Source organism: Protopterus annectens, chromosome 4.part0 (assembly GCF_019279795.1).
Source record: "Protopterus annectens isolate FY-2018-M chromosome 4.part0, PAN1.0, whole genome shotgun sequence".
NCBI classification, from domain to species: Eukaryota; Metazoa; Chordata; order Ceratodontiformes; family Protopteridae; genus Protopterus; species Protopterus annectens.
In genome coordinates this window covers 1,256,896,523-1,256,918,287 of record NC_056733.1, presented here as the reverse complement: position 1 = coordinate 1,256,918,287, position 21,765 = coordinate 1,256,896,523, and the positions used below count along the sequence as shown (strand labels likewise).

General features: G+C 42.0%; 1 protein-coding gene across 3 annotated transcripts in view; it reads left to right on the top strand.

Moving 5' to 3' along the window:
* Positions 1-21,765, top strand: part of LOC122799830 (LRP2 binding protein) — an 812,580-nt gene that overhangs the window by 734,295 nt on the left and 56,520 nt on the right. The window lies entirely within an intron of this gene.

Sequence of the window (21,765 nt, the reverse complement as noted above, 5' to 3'; positions counted from 1 at the left end):
GCAGACGACTGCAAACTAGGGGACATAATTGTTTCCCCAGCTGTTACAAACACCCTCTGGAAGGGTCGCACTAAGACGGATACCTGGTGTTAATATCATGGAGTCAAGCTGAATGCCTAAAAGTGCATAGTCATCCCCTTTGGATGTAACTAATTACCCACAGACTACCACATAGGTGCTAGTCCCCTACATACAAAAAAGGTAATACGGGATCCGGAAACACCAGTAGATAGCAATCTCTCCTTCGATACCCATAATGACAAGGTGGTTAGAATATCCTTCTACATGGCCCCCCTAATCTCTAATGGGTTTGCATCCATATCAGAGGGGCCATTGTGACTCTACACATGTCATATCAGACCCATTAAAGGATGCAACACCCCATTTGGGATATACCTTACAGGACAACTGCAACAGCTTGGAAGACCACACCAGTACCACACCAGGAGGATTACTGACCTCAAACAGATGACCTATGCAGCCCAACCTACGAAACTCCAGCTGTACTCAGTTGCATACCGAATATTCACAGGTGATCTCTGCTTGACATACAAGGCCCATGTCCAACCCTGTATTGCTGGATATGCTCCACCTAAACAGAAGCCCCTGAGAGCCACATGCTCTAGGGATATACACCTAACCACAACGATGAGTAGGATGTGCTGAACGGATAGATTCCTGACCCGGACACTCCCTATGCTTTGGAACGTGATTCCAATGTACATCAGGCAGGGCCCCTCACGAGCACTCTTCAAGGGAAACCTTGACGTGTGGATGGGAGACAGACATGTACCTGGGGATAACTGCAGTGGCTCTGCTGGACAGAGGCACAGAGAACTATTGGCTCTGCCATTCAGAGGCACAGGGAACCAACCTATGGGGGTGGCGAAAGACAACACACGCTAGCTAGGCTTACAGATACTCTTGTTAAGACAGCCTAGTACCTACCTTTGCACATATTACATGTCTTATGTGCATGGATAGTTAAATAGCTCTTCCATTTTACTTTGCTATCATGCTGATAAACTGTCAGCTCACTAAAAGACATATGTATCCTGTTATTGTGCATTGTAAATGCCAATTGACATAACTAATGTCTGCCTACCATTACAGTAATGCTATGTAGCTTGTAATGCATATCTGCCTACTATACTGTACATTACACAGTTATTGGCACAATATCCCACAATGCAAAACATACTTGCACAGTGGCCCAACCTACATGTTATTCTCTGTATTACACCCATACATATGGCTACAGTTACAATATATCAACATATACTGTTCCCTGTTATAGCACATACTTGTTGGACCAACCCTGCCACTGATGTCGGCTGGTGAGGAGTATTTCTGTTCAAAGCCCTTATATAGCATCCCTTGTGGTGTATGCGGTGTTTGCCTTGTGACCTACAGCAGTACCCACAAATACTACAAGTGTGACTATGCTCAACAATACATCACTACAAGATAACTGTTTCTACTATATGGATTGCGTGCACTTTAAATGCTACAGAATAGTACTACATACACAGACATACTGACTGTTCTACATACCTTATTAGTAACCTGACGTATCATTAACAGTTGATTCAATCCTTTTCGGTTTGTGTTTCAATGTTATTTGTAATGTTCTGCTAGTATATATGGATGGTTTGAATGTGTGATAACACATCCTTTTCTAGTTACATATTGATAACGTGGTATCCTGTCCACCAATTGCCATTCCAAAGTAGTTAATTGGATGCACATCAGCTGTGCAGCTACTCCATTAGCCGATACCATGGCAACAGTGGTGTATAAGTGAGTACTCCTTTTGGACGTTGTCCGTTGCCTTACTTTCAAGGGAGACGGCCTAGATGTGTTATTGCGATATATTTCAAAAGGTATATGGAGACACAGAGAGCTTCATGACTCCCGTGGACTGTGTGCAATGGCTAGACGATTTAGTTCTACATGCGAGTACAGCTGTTATATTTCAGAACAGTGCTACTTATGCAGGGTTTGTTTGTACCTGATACTTCTGCAGATGTTTAAGTCTGGCAAGGATGTTTGGCCAGCTCAAGGCCGTATGGCTATGCATGAACTGTTATGTGGTGTACAGTGTGCTCACCAGACATCCTTGATTTGGTGTACAAGTGTAGCATACTGTGCTGTTACTCACTAATTGCTAACACATCCTGGTGTATACACAACCCTCTGAAATGGGATTAGTGCAAACAAACCCTATTACATCAGCAGCTGTTCCATTATATAACAGCCGCTATTTCACTTAGGGCCATGTTAGTGTGTCTCTGACAAGGTATGTTAAGGCTTCTGCAGATGTCGTACAGTGTGTGAATGATTTGTGATGTTATTACAGTTTGTATTGTAATATGTCTGGGTGTGGGGGTGATAGTGGGTGTGCTTAGCAATTGCAGGTGTGTAGGAACTGCTTTTATACATAATCGCTATGTGTGTGAGGGTTCCTTCCCTATTTGAACACCTATCCTTTTGTGGACTAACACAATGGTATTTTCAGGCTGATTCATTAAGGCACTGTTATGTGGTTCCTGTATAGCATGCAGGTGATGTTAGTCCTTGAATCCCTTCGGTAATACATCTGAATGTGATAACGTGTTGCTACATGATAGCTGTGTATTTCTGTCATAGGTATTTGCAGTCACCGTATTTGTGTTGGTGACTGACCCTCTTTGGCTAGGGTTGCCACCTTTTCATATGTCCATAGTGGGTCCTTTTCGGGACACACATCTGATTTTACAGGCCGACACAAACCCACGGTCAGTACAAGTCAGTACAAGGGATAGAACTTTCCTTTCTTGCCTAATTATAAGCTTATTCTTGTAGCAGTTTAGTAGCTTATCCTGTACCATGTAGGTACTTTAGATACAGAAATAACTATTGTATGCAACTATTACAGTACATATGGGACATAATTATGTCCTACAATCCCAGGACATTTGCCACATTTAATATATTTGGTCAGGTCACAACCGCCCAAAGAGGGAGTGTCCCTCGCAAAGTGGAACAGGTGGTAACACTATCATTGGCTCATGTCCATAGCACATATTTGTAATGGTGTATAGGCATATACTCTCCATATCCTTTGTTCATAAAGGTTGGTAGTGGCGGAATGTGTGATTGCTATGGTCTATGTTATACACATATGTGAACACTTCAACCGCTGTATACAGGAAACCTACGGAATCCCGAAACCACAGTGTTCCGACGCACACAGTCCCAGGAACAGACTCCCATACCCCACATTACCGACATTGACAGTAACTCGCGAAGGTAACACAAACATGGAACAGACACATGCACACACAGACACACTGCTACCCAACACATCCAAACAAACCATCCTGCACTACGTATGAGCAGGTGGGCAAGCCCCCCTACACACCCAATGTAGGTGTCTGTGCCCACACACCACCCTCTACTTTAATATTCTACATCCTAGGTCACACAAACAGATGCACAAAGCTAACCCACAACCACACATTACAGTCCCCCAACAACACACACCACACACAGAACACACACTACAGCCCTAAGAAACACACGTACACACAGAAATGTACCCAAACCGCAACACCAGAAGCACTGACTAACTGTCCATTAACATTGTGAGATTACACCTCATGCATCTGGTGTTTCGGTACTGTGTTCTTTCAGACCTTAAGCCTTGGGATTATGTGCGTCAGTATGTAAAGCAGTCGGTATGTGGTAGGTATCCCATTTATATGTACTTCCATGGTTAAGTAGATGTTGTTAACCTATCTATATTTCTACATATATATGTATATCCCCATATATCGACATATCTCTCCCTCTCTCTCTATATATATATCTATATATATATATGATGATGTATATATATATATATATATATATATATATATATATATATATATATATATATATATATATATATATATATAACATACACCTTTCATTGTGTACATGCCGGTTTGTCCTATTTCAACACATTCCTATCTTTTGTGTTTTAACCTGTCAGTATACACGACTGCCATTGGTACATCTCAGGTAGCGTAGTTGTATGTTATTGTGATGAATGTGTACATGGTTGCGTGTTCTAATCCTGGCCGTGATATCTTACCTCTCAGAGCAGGCACTGGTAGTGCAAGGGTGATGAACGCACATTTCAACGGTTGTGTGTTCCACATGTTTATTATTCTGTGGAGAACTACCTATATATGCAAGCTGTGTTTAAGGTATAATATGTAACATGTACACATCTGTGAAGATTTCTGTCAGGGATACTCCCCATTATTTGGAAACACATCCCTGATTACATTATACAAAACCCCTCACTAACACTCCAGGGAATCATTGCAGAGTGGGTGGTGAACAGTAGCTACACCCCAGGGATCCCGCAAGTGGCTCTGCTCCACAGAGGGACAGTTAGTTGATCGATGGGGTGGCGACAGCAGACACGTTTTGCCTATGCTTATGAGTGGCCTCAGCAGTTGGGCATGTACCTACCTATGTATCTATGAACCTGTACATACAGTATGGACACATGCTGATAGCTTAATATACTGTTCAGGTATTGACTTACCTTATGCCAATGGCGGTTGTGTGTACAATAGTTGAGGGCTACCTATGTAGGATACACACAGTAGACCACCTATACATGACAATTTACAGGTGGTCATGTGTATGTGCCTTCCATGTTTGCTGTATGTGCAGGTGGAGAAGGGTGTCAGTCCAGGAGTGCCTACACTGTCAATGTTTGTGCTATATGTTCCCTCTTTGCCAAGGCATGGGCATACTGGGCACACCTCCGTCTGCCTACTGAGGCTAGCACAGGGTGTTTGTGGTCTGAGCCCCCCTGTGCCTGTGGGTCCCTTGGCAATGGTGGTGGGCTGTGAGGGCCTTCACCATTCTGTCCCTGCTGTAGCTGTTTCTGCAGGATCATATTGTGTAGCATGGCACATACTATGAAGATGTGGGCACACTTTCTTGGAGAGTACTGCAAGGCTCCACCAGATATACCCAAGCAACGGAACCGTGATTTCAGCATCCCAAACACGTGCTCTATGATGATTCTGGTTTCTGCGTGTGCCTCATTATGGCGTTCTTGCATGGCTGTGTGTGCATTTCTGACAGGTGTCATCATCCATGGTTCCAGTGCATAGCCAGCATCCCCCAAGAGGTGGCCATATGGGATATTCCCCCTGGCAAATACCTGATACATCTGTGAGGCATGCCAGATGTGGGAGTCGTGATAGCTTCCAGGACTGCCAGCACACACATCCATGATAATACCCTGGGCATTGCACATGACCCAGCAGTTGATGGAGGGGAATCCCTTGCAGTTTATGTAGTGCCTACCCTGCTCACCGGGTGGTGACTTGATGTGTATGTGCATGCAGTCTATTGCACCCAGTACCTCTGGGTAGTCTGCCACATGGTGGAAGAGACGCATATTGCTGGCCAACTCCTCCTGCATTCAGGGGAAGTGTATGTGCTCATTGGCATGTGATAACTTGGCATCCAGGAACTGGTGGCGTACCCTGGATGCTGATGTCTGTGAGATCCCCATGATACCCCCAGTTGGCCTTTGGAAGGTACCTGTGGCTAGTATTCTCAAGCTTACACATACCTTCATGTCCACTGGGATGGGTTCCCCTCTGTTACTTCTGGCTCTGAGGCGTGGCCGGCACAGCTCAACTAGTTGCTGTATGATGTCCCTGTCTGCCCTGTAATGCTCTACTATCTCCAGATCATGTAGCCCCTGGTAGGTTACCCTGGGTCTGAACACTCGTCTCCACCACCAGTGCCTGAGATGGTTGTCAGCATCATCCTCCACACCACCGTCAGTCTCCAACACATGCTGCAGAATCAAAACTATGGCAGCCGCTAACATATACATATTAAAAGTTCCCCGTCTGTATACATCAATAGTGCAGTGTGTCTGGGAATACACAAGTGTGTGTGTGGGGCTTTCACACCTTATACTATTGTGCAATGGATGATTCTGGTGTAATTGGGTGTGTTTGTGCTATTCCAGCTGCAGGGTATCTTAATTATTGGTTTTACAGCAGGTACTGCTACTGTGGGGCCTTTGGTGTTGACTTACACTTGTCTGCCGTGATTCATCTATTGCCCTTTACTTCTATTTTCAACCCGATTCACCTCCCATTGTCAGGCATGCATCCAGCTGCCGCCTTTCTTGTTTTTTGCTTCTACAACCCAGGATTGTGTTGGGAAATGTGTTACGTAGCTGATCTACAGCAAGTTTGCTTTTTTCTGCTGTGACAGTTCTCTTTTCTAAGCTGTACGGCACCTCACCTTTCCTGTTCTGCAGGTAGCTGCTAGCAGCCTTGTTAGCTGTTGTCTATGTAAGTTTCTAGGTGTTAATTACTCATTTGTACTCCAATTACCATGCTACAGCATTTCCTTATTGTCGTCCCGTATCCTTCCTGTTTCAGCTGTGGTGCGTGCTGCGCACATCCGTTTACCGGGTTTCGTGCGCGTTTTCATCCATGTTTACATGAACTTACGGTTGTCTTGTGTGCTCTCAGCTAAGCAAAGCTATGGCTACTTCCACACCCCTATCCTGCGGCTTTGCTTAGCAACACCCAACACGGATTAGCAATGATCCAATGTGCTTACAGATACGGTGGCGCGCCCCTCTCTTGATGTCATTTTTACCTCCAGGCCACTCCTCGGTGTTGTAACGCTACACCGTGTGGTACATCCTTACGCCGGTGGGATGTTTCTGATTCAGTATTACTTGACTCATTTGCATGGCATTGACTGCTAATTCCTAGTTACCACACGGAACACTGTCACAGATCCTTAGCAACCCTTGCGCCATGGTTGTGGTGTAGCATGCGTGCCATTGACGATTATGGAGATATCATGAATTGCGTTATATTACAGTTTTATGACATCTAAATATATTTTCATTATGATCCCGTTTGCGCACCGATGCACTGCAGTTTTACTTTGCGTTGGTGTGGCCATGAAATTAAATGTTATATTTTATATGTTGTGCATGTTGTTTTATGCCATTGGCTATATACTTAGCCATTGGCATATATTAACATTATAACACGTAAGTTTGGTCCGCTTTCATGGCTCCGATTTTATGTTTGACAACATGTAAACTGTTTTTTGTTGGTTTACATTTCTACATGCTTACGCTATGCCTGCACAACTTTATGAATCGCTATATACCTTCATTTGCATGCTACACTGCTGTGCATGGGGTAATTAGCATACATGCGCCGGGAGCTGCGCAGCTCTGGCATACGCTGGTAGTGCACATGGAAATAGCTCTTACCTGAATTGCTCAGCGGCCATATTTGGAGCTAGATCGCTGACACTACTCCGGCGCATGGCACAAACTTAATGAATCCCGGGGTATAAGTTTCCAACTAAGTATTTTATCAGTGTATTCCTTTAAGATGTAATGGAGCAGTCTCCTACATTTACCTATAACACACTCTCCCGTGTATCATCATACGTTTCCATAACAATTTATTATGCAAACCCACTCTGTCATGTTTCACCCTAAGAAGCATCCAGTATAAATGTATGAAGGCTAAATAACAATAGGATTTATTATACCTAACCCACCATCTTTTTTTTTTACAAAGCAAATTAACATTTCTTTAATGGGGTTTAGCCTGCCCCCCCCAAAAAAGAAAAATACATGTTTAAAGGTATCTTCTCTTTCCTTTTTGTAAAATAATAAAAACTTGTCCCATATAACCTAATTGCCCAAGTATAATTGTATTCAAAACATAAACTTTTTTTTTTTTTTTTTTTTTTGAAAAAGGAAATTTGAAACACCATCAGGTATTAAATTATTTTGTGTATCAACAAGGATACAATCCCACTGGGTCAGAAATGTCTGCTCCCCACCTTTTACTCCTAAAGTACTAATGTTATTGTGCACAAACGATAATGTAAAACCAAAACCAACACACTTTTGTATATTAAGGGATGATCCCACTTTTCATAATATAATTTTAGCTTCCTGATGGGAGTTAAGTACAAGATTAAGATCACCAGCATAAGAAATGCCTAGCAGTACAGTAAGGCATAGTACTATTTCCCATAAATCATCCATATAAGATGTAGAACTTCCGCTACAACAGAATACATCACCAAGTTAAATAACATGCCACTCAATGGGCAAACTTGTTTGACAGCTTGACACATTTTAATTTTATTACCAAGGTGACCATTTATTAAAGGCCTAACCCAGCAATTTTCAAAAATACTGCATAGAACATAGACACATTTAATACTAGCAACATAAGAGTTCACTATGTCCCACAAACATGTGTGATATCATATCAAAGACTTTCTGAATGTCATATGAAATAAGCAGGCCTTTCTTACTATGAGTAATACTATCAATGATTTCAAGCAACACAATTAATGTTTCCCTATTCAGTCTCTCCTTCACTCCTAAAAGACCTGTATGATTTTTTTTTTAACAAGACATGATTTAACCTAACTTGTAGTATTTTACAGAAAATTTTATAGTTTGTGTTTGTTAACATAATGTGCCTCCAATTTTGAATATCTTTTTTGCTTCCCTTTTTTACATATAAATCCCATAACATTATCACACACAGACTCGCTGGTTATACCTGTATCTAACATTCATGTGAAGTTGTTCAATTTCGCCGTTCATTCTTTACTGATGGGTTCAGAGCCGATCCCTCGGCTCTGATACGGCCAATTGCAAAGCCCGAGGTCTTCAAATAGCTTGAGGCCAAGTCCCTATCCCATGATGCACCTGTGAATTACCTCAGATCTAGTTTGCTGCTGCAACAGATCGGAGATTCTGAATTAGCTCGGGCCAGATAAGAAAAATTTTTCATTAAAATTCTTATAAAAGGTTTTTGTTAGTTAGGATTGTTTATAAAGCTCTTATAGCTTTCAATGTGTTTTTTCCCTCCCATTTACTGTTTTTTCATATATTTGTAGTTGGCCTCTTTTACGCCTAGTTGCTTCTAGTTCTTTAAGGTGTGGTCTGTCTAGCCTTCGGTTTTATTTAAGGCTCAGTACATTAAACCTTAGTCCATATAGATAAGCTTATTGCTTTCTTTTTTTTTTTCAGCTTGCTGTGATATTTAGTCACCTTTGTCACATCTGTTTACATAGTTCTAGTAATTAGATTTCTGTGTGGTCTTAATAGCCGTCTGTTTTTTAAATAAGACTTAGTCGGTTACTACTGTTTAAATTTACAGTGAACACTCATTTAGATAAAGTTGTTGTTTCTCAGCAGTTCTCTTTTTTGACAGTCTGCTTGTGTGATATCATTATTGTGTGTGTGTGTGTGTAATTTAGCCTACTTTTTAAGGCTCACCTGCTATTTTTCTATTCTGTGAAAATTTACTGTTGTAGTTTTTGGTGTGGTAGCAGTAAATATGTCTAACTTTACTATGGCTGACCAAGATAAGCAACCCAAGTCTGGGTTCAAAAAGTGCCCTATGTATGGTCAGAAAATGTCAGTTACAGACAGCCACGTTAACTCTGTTTATTGTCTAGGGGCTCTGCATTTGCAAGACAATTGTGCCATTTGTCATTCCTTCTCCTCTAGGGTCCTGCAGGAAAGAAAGAGGAAATTATTTGATAGAGGCTTGTTGAAGTCTTTATTTCAGGAAGCTATGAGTGACCAGGATGGCTCCAGTAGTTCTTCCAAGACATCGGACTCAAAAAAATCAAAGAAGTCATCGACTTCGGCTCCACTGCCCTCAGAGCCGACAGTCTTTTCCTTTTGGAGCCAGTCCCTGATCTTGGAACCGGTCTCCAAAACACCAAAGAGTCCTATTCTTCAATCGCTACCACCTTCGGTACGGTCGTCTCAATCATCTATCAGTCTGTCAGATCTGGACGTGGATTGTGTGGTACAGAAGCTGTTGTCGGCACTGGCTTTAGCCAAAATGTTATCGGCTTCAACTCAAATGACTTCGGAGCCAAAGACCATTGCACTGACTATTACTATTCCTCCTCCGAGCCATACTGGTCCTTCAGAGCCGGAGGAGGCAGACCTGATGTTACTGGAACCCTCGGAGCCGATGCCTGCTCCAGTGTCTTTGGCTGCATGTACCCTGATGTCCTTGGTGCCTATCGATTCTAGGAGCTGACACTCTCTGGTTGGGTCCAAGGAGGACAGTCAGACCGACTTGTCGGGTCCGACCTTGCCTCTCAGGGCCTCGGCTCGGATGAGCTTGGCTCCTTCCTTGGGCATGGAGCCCACTCTTCCAGTGCCAGGGGTGTCTATGGTTTCCTCAGATCCGTTGGCTCCTTCGCATTGGAGCAGGGGTGCTTTCAATGCCATGAGGAGAGTCATGTCTCCTAGGACATCCTCTACCTTGGGTCTGCCCTCCTCCTCCCCAAAAGTGTCCATGTCTGCATCTGCATCACATGTCCTCACTAAGCGTAGAGACCCAGAGCCTCAGGAAGCCCAATGAGTGGCCCCTGTTCTTCCGAGACCTCACCAGAGGCTCCCACTATGAGGTTCCCAGGAAGAGATTGTGCAAGAGGAAGCACCTCGACTCCCCACAGGAGTCTCTCACATTGGATACTGACTTAGATGAGACAGAAGAGTCCCCACGGTCCCCCTCTGAGGATATTTCATTCAGTGAGATACTTGAGATCCTTAGACAGAGGGGTGACTTGCAGTCCAAAAGCCCTACTGAGGATGAGTCAGTTCTCCTGAAGGCTTTCGGGTCTCAGCCCTCCACCTCTTGGGTGACTCCACCCTTCGATGATGCAGCTGGTCTCACGAAGGGCATGGGAGTTTCCGGATACTATGGTGCCTGTCCCTAGGAGGCTTAATAAATATATTTCTGCCCCACTAGACAAAACATATTTAATTAAAGGTGTTCCGGTTGACGCCATGGTGGTGGCGGCGGCCACCAAGAAGGAAATGTCTGAGACTTCCTCGTCTATCCATCCTCTTAACAGAGACTCCAGGATTGTGGATAGATATGGGAAGCACATGTTTAGTTCAGCGACCTTTGCTCTCTGTTCGCTGAACTACTTAACCCATTTCACTAGATTACAAAGAGATCTCCTTAAGGAGTTAGGAGATACTCTTCAGGGTACAATGGCTGCAGTAGCCTCTGACAAAGTTGCTGCCCAGCTTGCTACCCTAAATTCTGTTGTCAACACTTCCATGCGTCTCGTGTCCTATGCAGCTGATGGAACGAGTAGGGCAGCGGGTACAGGAATCACTCTTAGGACACATTCCTGGATGCGCTTGTGTTCCTTTGCAGAGCCCTTCAAGTTATTCTTCGTGAATACTCCCTTTGCTGGCTCATCCCTTTTTGGGCCTAAAGTGAAGGAAACCTTAACCAGGTGTGAACAGGATGGAAAGACTCTGTTTGCCGTCAGGGTCCGTTTTTCCACCCATACCCTACCCGACCCTATTCCAAAAGTCAACAGGGAGGAAAAATTTGGTTCCGGAAAGCCCAAGGAGACTTTCAGGACACACGTGGTGAACCTCCCTCCAGGGGCAGAGGAGGGAGTAATAATGGAAAGTGCCATCCTTGTGGCAGAGGGGGTCTGCAATACCAGGGTGACAGAGATCACTTCTCTAGGAAGCCCTACCAGCGCTCCGGAGAGGAGGCCTGACTGTCCTGCTCTGGAGGCAGTCAGGGGTCACTTGTCTTTGTACCCAGACACTTGGCTCAAAATAACAAAAGACAGCTGGGTACAAAGTATCATTTCCAGAGGGTATTTCATTCCATTTGCCATGACCCTTCCATTGTAAGAAAAAATCCCAGACGTTCCACCCAGTTACAGGGAACAGGCAACTATAGAGGTCCAAATGTTGCTATCAAAAAGAGCCATCCAACCAGTCCCAGCAGACCAAACAGGATCCGGAACTTACTCATGATTCTTTTTGGTTCCAAAGAAGACGGGGGACTGGAGACCCATATTGGACCTCAGCAGAATGAACCAATATGTAAAGAAAGAGACGTTTCGGATGGTCACGCTTCAGTCTATACTTCCCTTTTTAGAGAAAGACAATTGGATGTACTCAATAGATCTCAAGGATGCATACTACCACATAAAAATGGCCAAACCATCCAGGGATCACCTGCACTTCTGGCTGGGAGCCAATCACTACCAGTTTTGAGCATTGCCCTTTGGTGCCACTACAGCCCCCAAAGTGTTCACCAAATGCATGGCAGTGGTCACGGCTCACCTGAGGTGTCTAGGATTCCAGGTGTTTCTGTACCTAGATGACTGGCTCCTTACTGCCACCACCAGGCATCAGCTCATTCAGGCCAGGGAGTCCACTCTGTCACTCTGCAATCATCTGGGCATTACAATCAACTCAGAAAAATCTGCCTTGTCGCCATCGCAGCATATCGTTTTTATCGGGGCAGAGTTGGACACAACTACCACCACTCTAAGACTTCCATTGGAAAGAGTCTTTCTCATTAGTCAACATGTCAGCATCCTGTTATCAAAAGACAAAGCACCAGCATCAGAAGTTCGGAAAGTATTAGGCATGATGGCAGAAGCAGTTCTAGCCATACCACTAGCTCGGATGCACATGCGGGTTCTTCAGTGGCTGTTGTTCACTTAATGGTCTTACCAAGAGCTACCCATGAATCACACTATAATGATCACAAATTCTTGCAAGAAGGACCTTCAGTGATGGTTGACCTCACTTCATGTGATGATAGGACGCCCATTTGTGCTATCCCCTCCAGCAGCCATGTGACCATGGACGCTTCCCTGCTGGGGGGGCATTTTCAGGGAAAGACTGCCCAAGGCACATGGACTGACCAAGAGACATCTGCATATCAATATCCTAGAGATGAGAGCAGTACTTTTAGCGTTTCAGTACTCTCTTCCTCTGGATACGATTGCGATTCAGACAGACAACATGTTGGTGGTCTGGTATTTGAACAAACAAGGAGGAACCAGGTCTTACCCCCTTTGTCGAGAGGCTGTCAGAGTTTGGCAGTGGGCTGTTTCCACCCAACGCTTTCTGTTGGCAACGCACATCCTGGGGAGATCCAACGTGATAGCAGACAAACTGAGCAGGGCAATATCGTTGCCCTATGAGTGGTCCCTCAAGAAAGAAGTTGCAGACAGGATATTCCACAGGTGGGGCCAGCCTTGCTGTGACCTTTTTGCCAGTCACATGAACACGAAATGCAGAAGCTACTTTGCCCTGATTCCCCCTCCGGTGGAAGCCCCAAGGGATGCACTCATACATGATTAGCCTCCGGGTGTCTTCTATGCATTTCCACCAATCCCATTGATACCCAAAGTTCTACAAAAGGCAAAATCCCTAGGAAGGACCATCATTCTTATAGCCCCTCACTGGCCTCATCAGATTTGGTTTCCCTTCCTTTGACTTCATCTTGTGGAGGATCCTTGGATCTTGGACCCAGTTCCAGACCTTCTGACACATCCGTCAGGGGATCTTCATTCTTCTTTGCAGTCCCTGAAGCTAACAGCTTGACTGCTCCAGTTCCCATCATAGCCAGGTTCCATAACCTTTCCAGTGAGACAAAACAGATTAGTTTGTCCTCTCATAAATATTCTACCAGAAAGTTATATCTGAGCAAATGGAAGAAATTCTCTATATGGACCTCTAAAAGTAATATTGATCCTTACCAAGCTACTATGGCTTCCATATTAGAATTCTTGACTATGATTTTCAATAAAGAAGATGCAGCAGCAACAGTTCTGGTTCAGTTGGCTATTTTTCATCTTGGATTTGAAGGTTTGAATATCATGTCTCACAAGTTATCCAAAGCATTTCTCAAAGGGACTTTTCATATTAGGCCACCTGTGAAATCTCCCTATTCTTCATGGAATCTAAATTTTATGCTTTCCCACATAATTCTTCTGCCATTTGAACCAGCTTCATCTTGTGATCTCAAATTTTTGTCTTGGAAGACCATCTTTCTGGTAGCTATCACTTCTGCCCACAGAGTATCAGAGCTTCAGGCTTTATCCATCACACCTCCCTATTTGATATTTCATGCTGACAGAGTTTAACTTGGAACAAATCCCTCATTCTTACCCAAAGTTTGCACTGAAACCATTCTTAACCAAGTTATTGATTTGCCAGTTTTCTTCCCCAATCATTCTAACAATTTAGAGTATTTGCTGCACAAACTTGATGTTCACAGACAGCTCAGATTTTATTTGGATAGAACAAAAGATTTCAGAAAATCAGACCAGCTTTTTGTTTTATTCTCAGACTCCAGAAAAGGGAGACTAGTGGCTAAAACAACACTATCTAAATGGTTATCTGATTGTATCACTTTTGCCTATTCAGCTGCCAATATGCCTTTGCAACACAAGATTAAAGCTCACTCAACCAGAGCAGTTTCTACATCATCTGCTTTTTCTGCCAGACTTCCCATTGATAACATTTGTGCAGTAGCCACTTGGTCAAAACCTCATACCTTTATCACTGATTACAAAGTTGATAGGGCCTCCTTTGGATCCACGCTCCTGAGAAATATACTCCTGTGAGCCATCCAAGACTGATGGCACTTGGGATGCTACCCATCAGTAAAGAATGAATGGCAAGATTGAACAACTTCACATAAAAAAAGTTATGTACTTACCATAACGTTCCATGTGAGTTGTTCATCTCACCTTCATTCTTGCGTCCCTCCCTCCTTCCCCCTCCTGGGCTGATAGATGACCAAGATGCTGGATCCATCCTCGTTACTCAAACCTTCTCTTCCTTTTCTCTAGGAATGTAACAATGACATATGGTATTAGTATACACAGCAAACAAGATCTGAGGTAATTCACAGGTGCGTCATGGGATAGGGACTTGGCCTCAAGCTATTTGAAGACCTCGAGCTTTGCAATTGGCTGTATCAGAGTCGAGGGATTAGCTCCGAACCCATCAGTAAAGAATGAAGGTGAGATGAACAACTCACATGGAACGTTATGGTAAGTACATAACTTCTTTTTTTTCCCTATCTCAGCAATTGTCTCCTAAGCGCTGCCTCCAACATCCTGTTTTTGAACTATCTGGACTTTCTGTTCCATCTGATGCAAGATCTAGGGATCAGAGTCAGCCTAACCAAAAGTCATCTTACCCTGACTCAACAGATAGAATTTACTGGATGCCCTCTGGGTTTAAGTTCACAGATCACCAAACTTCCCCACTCCAGAGTGCTCTCCTTATGCCTCAGATTCACCCAAGTACTACATCATCCTTCACCTCTAGCAAGACTAATTTTCCACCTCTTATGTTTAATGGCCTCCATTATCCTACATTTTACATGAGAGTACTTCAGTGGACTCCAGAGGTACAGTGGTCCCAAAATGTTCATCCCCTACATACAAAAATTAATTTCACTCAAATATGCAGACAATACATCTCATGGTGATATAATCTTCTTCAGTGACAGAAAGACATCTATTCCAAATTAATCCACCTGTAGCTGTAGTAACCATGGATGCATCCCTTCTAGGGTGGGGGGGGATATTTTGAAGGGAAAATGGTCCAAGGTACTTGGTCACACAAAGAGGTCTATCTTCACATCAATATCTTGGAGATGAGAGCAGTCCTCCTAGAGTTGCAGGCATTCCAGGATGACCTCCCCAAAGGAGGGATTTCTGTATGATCAGACAACATGTCCCTTTTGTGGTACTTCAAAAAACAGGGAGAAACACATTCCTTTTCCCTATGTCTAGAAGCCATGAAGGTTTTTCAATTGGCAATAACTTCTCATCGCTTTCTGATAGCAATGCATATATCGTGGACGTCCAATGTACTAGCAGACAAATTGAGCAGAACTATCTTAATACCTCACGAGTGGTCCAACAGTGACAGCCATGATTTCTTGTCAGTGGGGCCAACCTTGCTGCGATCTGTTTGCATCCTTCCTGAACAAGTGCAGCAGTTACTTTGCCCTAATCCCTAAATAGGAAAAATCACTGAGGAATGCTCTAGTCCACAATTGGATCCCAGGTCTCATCTGTGCCTTTCCCCATTGATGCTAATGAACACATTTATACAGAAAGCAAGAATGTGCAAGGTCAGAGTGAGCCACATTGCATCCTTTTGTCCCTGACAAACATGGTTCCCTTTCCTGTGGCCTCTACTAGTACATCCACCATGGATGTTGGATGATTATCCAAACCTTTTAATACATCTGTCTGGACTGCCTCCTCTGGACAAGAAATTCATGAAGTTAATCGCTTGTTTCCTCCAGTTCTAACTTTACCCAGAGTTGCCAGGTTCCCAGCCTCGGTTGTTCAGATCATATCAGCATCTCAAGAACAATCCACTAAGAAAATCTACCATAGCAAATTGAAGAGATTTTTCCATTTGGGCTATGTCAGAATGTTTAGATCCCTTCTCTGTTCCTATCCCTTCCATTATAGAATTCTTGTCTGAACTTTTCCACAGCAGCTTAAGTTATTCTACTATCAAAGTGTAAATGGCCACTATCTGAAGTTTCCACATAGGGCAGAATGACAACTCTATAGCTTCATTAAAAGTCTCTAATGTTTTTTTTAAAGGGAACTTGTCTCCTTTGATGAACTATCAGAGTTCCAGTACCTTCTTTGAGTATTACTATCATGATACAACCATTGATTCAAACACCCTTTCAACCAGCAGCATCAGTTAATTTGAAGTTTTTTCTCTTGGAAAACATTCTTTTTTTCCAGTAGCTGTTATGTCAGCCAAATGGATTTCAGAGATGCACGCACTTTCCTGCAAGCCTCCCTATCTGGTATTTCATAAAGACAGAGTTTCATTGAGGACTAACATATCTTTCCTCCCTATGGTGGCATCCAAGATCAATCTAAATCAGTCAATAAATCTACCACTCATTTTCTGCAAATTCTCAAAACAAAGGTGAATACATTTTACATATGCTGGATGTTCATTGTCAACTTAGGTTCTATCTTCATAGGACCAAGCAATTCAAAAAATCTGATCAACTGTTTGTTGCTTTCTCAAAGCCTTAATTTGTCAAAGCAGTTGCTAAGACTATTCTTTCCAGATGGTCATCAGACTGAATTTATTTTGTTTATGATAAAAAGAGCTTTTCTCTGCAATCTAAACCTAATGCTGTTTCCTCAAGGCCAATGGCCACATCAACAGCCTTCTCTAGTAGACTATCTATTGATGATATTTGTGCTGCAGCTACTTGTAAACAGTTCACACTTTTGTATCTCATGGATGTACAGTCCAGATCACACTCTTCCTTTGGAGCCACCATTCTCAAGAATGTCCTTCCTTGATACCACCCAAGTATAACAGCTTGGGAATCTGTCCTGTGGTTGAATCGTATGAAAATAAACAACATTGGATATGAAAGTTATGTACGTATAACGACAGATCCATGTTGTCTGATTTTCATCCAGTTCAATCTCCCTCCATCCTGCTCCCTTCCAAACTGACACAAATGGGCTTCTGGTGAGTGGGTAGTTTTTCTGGCACAATCTGTCTGTTAGCAGTCCTAACTAAATGTCGTCCAGTCCTGCTTTTTACTTAAATATTAAGTTTAGTCTTGACCATAATTGCTATATATTGTTTTACTGGGGCAAACTTGATCTATGGTACTAAGGTAGAGTGGAGAGAATTATGGGTAGGGGAGGAGTCAGAACCCTAGAACCGAGAAGCTTCAGAGTTGGTGCCAAAGTTGGATTCATGGATCTGACAACCCATGATTTAACTGGATGAAAATCAGAAAACATGGATCTATCGTTATGTTAAGTCCATAACTCTCATTTATTAAAAAGTCTTTAAATGCTACTGTGGTGAAAAAAAAAGACATCTGTGTAGCAGATAAGCTTCCTGACTGCCATATACCTTCTGTAAAATATATATTATTAATTAATGCTCCATGTAAATGCTTTATTTCCTAAAATCATGAAGGCTCTCACATAATTTAAAAATCACCTTATTGCTTTAGCTAGTGACTGAGAAATGTACTGGACTAGTACTTTGAGCAAAGTAACTCCTTCTCACTACTGTAAAGGAAAATGGCATTTCAGGAAATCATGTCCTTTTTTGGTCTGATTGCTCCTCCATTTAGAAGGAATGTATAAAGAAATAATTTAAAAAAGAATATTTTTTTCTGCAAGGCACAAGGCATGGGCTGAGATTCCAGGAAAAAGGCTCACTGCTCACTGGGAATGTCCAGCTCAGGTTGGTCAGTTGCCATGACCATGTGATTCAGAGGTAGTTATGACTACAGTGAGGAAGACCTCATTATTATCTCATTACTATCTGAATTTCACACTAGAACAGACTAATTCTGTCAGACCTGAAGGTGTCCCCTGGGCACAGACTCACACAAAGACTCACACATATCCACTTTCAACAAACAAGCCTTCCCCCAGTTGATCACAGTCACAGAAAGACTCACTCATGCACACACACTCCAACACAGACGCACATCCAGACTCTCAATTCCCTATCTAACCTACCCCCCAAGCTACCACCCAGGCAGACACACACACACACACACACACACACACACACACACACACACACACACGCACACACACACACACACACACACACACACACACACACACACACACACACACACACACACACACACACACACTGCTTCATTCAACTACCTACAGACATGCATGCACACACATCCAGACACATGCGCACCCTAACAGCCACCCACCCCCACATTTTCACTGAACTTACCTGCATCACAAGTATTACCATATGAGTGCAAAGGTGAGCACCATGTTTTTACTGCAGTCACTTTTTCCGCCATCAATGAAATTTCAGGTAGCCAAGTGAATCTCTGAATCACTCAACAGCAAATAATGAGCCTCTGACATTTTGGGGAAAAGTACATGGCTAGTTAGGATTAGCCACTCCCCTAGACAGACAGCTTATCATGCATTGCTACATGAGAGCCAACCCTCTGCAGTGAGGCCCCCTGTGAGAGAAAATGCTCAGCAGTAGGGTGGTCTAAGAATCAGAAAGGAATGATGATTGCCATGTTAATGCTTCTGTATCATGGTAAGCCTTTCTGCATCTCAGCCTTGATCTTGTATAGAGTATGTTTTGATATCTAACATGTTACATGGTTCAGAATATAATACTACATCCTAGAAATTTCTCTAATGATTTATCTGTTATATTTTTTGTCTTATTCTCTACAAGAATTACTAGTGGTAAACACTGGTACTTGAATAATATTCTAAAAAGACCACCATGTTTTGTTACTGTTGATATAAGAATTACAGAAATAGTTAATGAACAACAGACTCAGAGAGACTCAAAGAGAGGGAAAATGATATTCCTTTTGAGAAAAGGTAAGTGGAATTTAAAGGAATATTCATAGGGATATGAATAAGTATTTCTGCAACATGCACTTAAAACTTCAGCTGACAGAGCTGGAGTCAAATCATAATAGATTAAGACAGATATATAAATCGGAGAACAGTCATCAAGTAATCTAGGACAATTATATATAAAATAAACAGGCAGAGATTATATCCATACATGTAAGTAATTTGTTTTGCCAACAAGATTAATGGTACAAGCTTCCAAGATGCCTGCACATTGAATAACAGCTTAATTCTAGCTCCCCCAGTTTGAAAACAGAAACTTAGCAGAGAAAGTTAGTGGACCTAAATTTATGGGTAAATGTCAGTAACTAGCTCATAAGTGCACTGCTTAGATGCCAGGAAAAAAGAAATACAGAGGACCTGAAGGAAAATCTGCTTCAAAAGATGATGAAAAAACACTGACTAGGAAAAGTACTGCAGCTGTTCAGCAAAAAGCAATGCAAGTTCCAAACATGACTTCCAGTAACCTAGAGGAATATATAAGATAATTGCACACAGACCTGATTAAAATAAATGAAACACTGATGGAGTATATCAACTCAAAAAATAAAAGGCTGCAAAAAATGGAAGAAGCTTTAAACAGATATTCAGATATGGTAATAAAACTGCAAATCTCAGAGGTCAAAATGAAGAAAAGTCCAGTGAATACGAGACTGCACAGGAAGAGATGTTTCAAAAATAATAGAATTAGAGGACAGTCTATGTAGGGAAAACATGAGATTTCATGTTGTACCAAAGAAGCTGGAAGGAGCAGACAGTATTAATTTTATGAAAGCACAAATAAGCAACAGGACTGGTATTCAACATCAACTGTTAATTGAGAGGGTACATCATGTGTATGTTCCACACCTGGCTATGACAAAACAACCCAGACCCTTAATAGTAAAGATGCAATCTTACCAGCAGAAGGAGATGATTCTCACAAAACTATGGCAGAAGGACAAAGTACTAAAAGTGGGAAACAGCACTGTTTGTGTGGAGAATGACTAGTCTTTGTATACCAGGCAGAAGAGAAGAAAATATATTCCATTATTTAGGAAATGTCAAGAAGGAGGCATAGGATTCAAACTGCTGCACCTAGCTATCTTCAAAATATTTTTCCCTGGAGGCCCAAAATAATTTTTTGATTATGTGTATGCTAAGAAAGAAATACAAAAGTTAGTCCAACAAAAAGTGAGTTGTGAAACAGGAGGAGATTCTGCTTCTTGGTGCTGTGGTAACAAAGACCACAGAGAGACTGCACCAGTGAAACATTTTCCAATGTTTCAAAGGAAAATGCTTATAAGAAGGAAAACAAACAAAAGAGTTATCTAGAAGAATTGAGAGTACATTGGAAATGAAGTAGAGACAGGATTTGGAAGATGGAGATGGACAGGAATAAAACTAGAAAATCTGGAAATATTGGACTTTCTTGGACTTTGGACTTTGTTAAACTTGTAGTGGACTCTAAAGAATATGCCCTGCTTCATGTCATTAACGTTTGCAGAATATAGTCAATAATTTGGAAATTGACAAATGTGGGATTACAAAGCAAAAATTATTTTTGCAAAACATGACAGAACAAGAAAATCTGGAAATATTGGACTTTTTTTGGACTTTGTTAAACTTGTAGGGGACTTTAAAGCATATGCCCTTCCTCATCTCATTAATGTTTGGAAAAATACTGATGGAGGGAGAAAGTTAACTGTAAGTAAAACAATTTTTTTTCTTAATAGTTTTATTTTAATAGGGCATGATTTTCTTTGTATGCTATAAAGTAAAATGTTCTAAGTTATTTTTAAGTGCAGTGGGGGTACTAAGGTAAATAGGTGTTCCCATTTTTTCTAACTCCCCTCTTCTCTCTTTCTCCTTGTTCAATTTTAAGAAATGTTGGCAAATTTTTCCTCAGGTAGACAACAATTGTTAGAGGTGTGATGGGGAAGAAAGAGGTAACTGGAATCATATTTCTCTGGGAGTGTAATGAGTTGGCAGACTATAAAGATTTCCTGTAGACTGCTCTGTCAGAGATAATAGGGGAGCAAATTGGTGTAACTAAAGAAATTATTTTTTGAGTTATGATACAGAATCAGAATTGACTAGAAGGCCTTGCTGAGTCTAATTATGGTGGCTGCCAAAGAAGCAATTACTAGAAAATGGAAATCAAAGTCTAAACCAACTTTGCTAGAAGTAATAAATATAGGAACAGGGATAAAACAACTGGAATTGACCTGTTTAGAAATGGTAGGAGCAAAGTACATAGGAAAAAATGAGAATTGTGGGAACAATACATGCAGAGGAGGAACAAGGTTTAAAAGAAGGCAGGATTTGAATGAGCTATGTAATGTTTGATTGACAATGACTGGCTAGATTATAATTTATGTATAATTTTTGCAACTACAGTTGTGTCAACATGGTTTGTAATGTATAATGTGTGCAACTGAAATTGTGTCA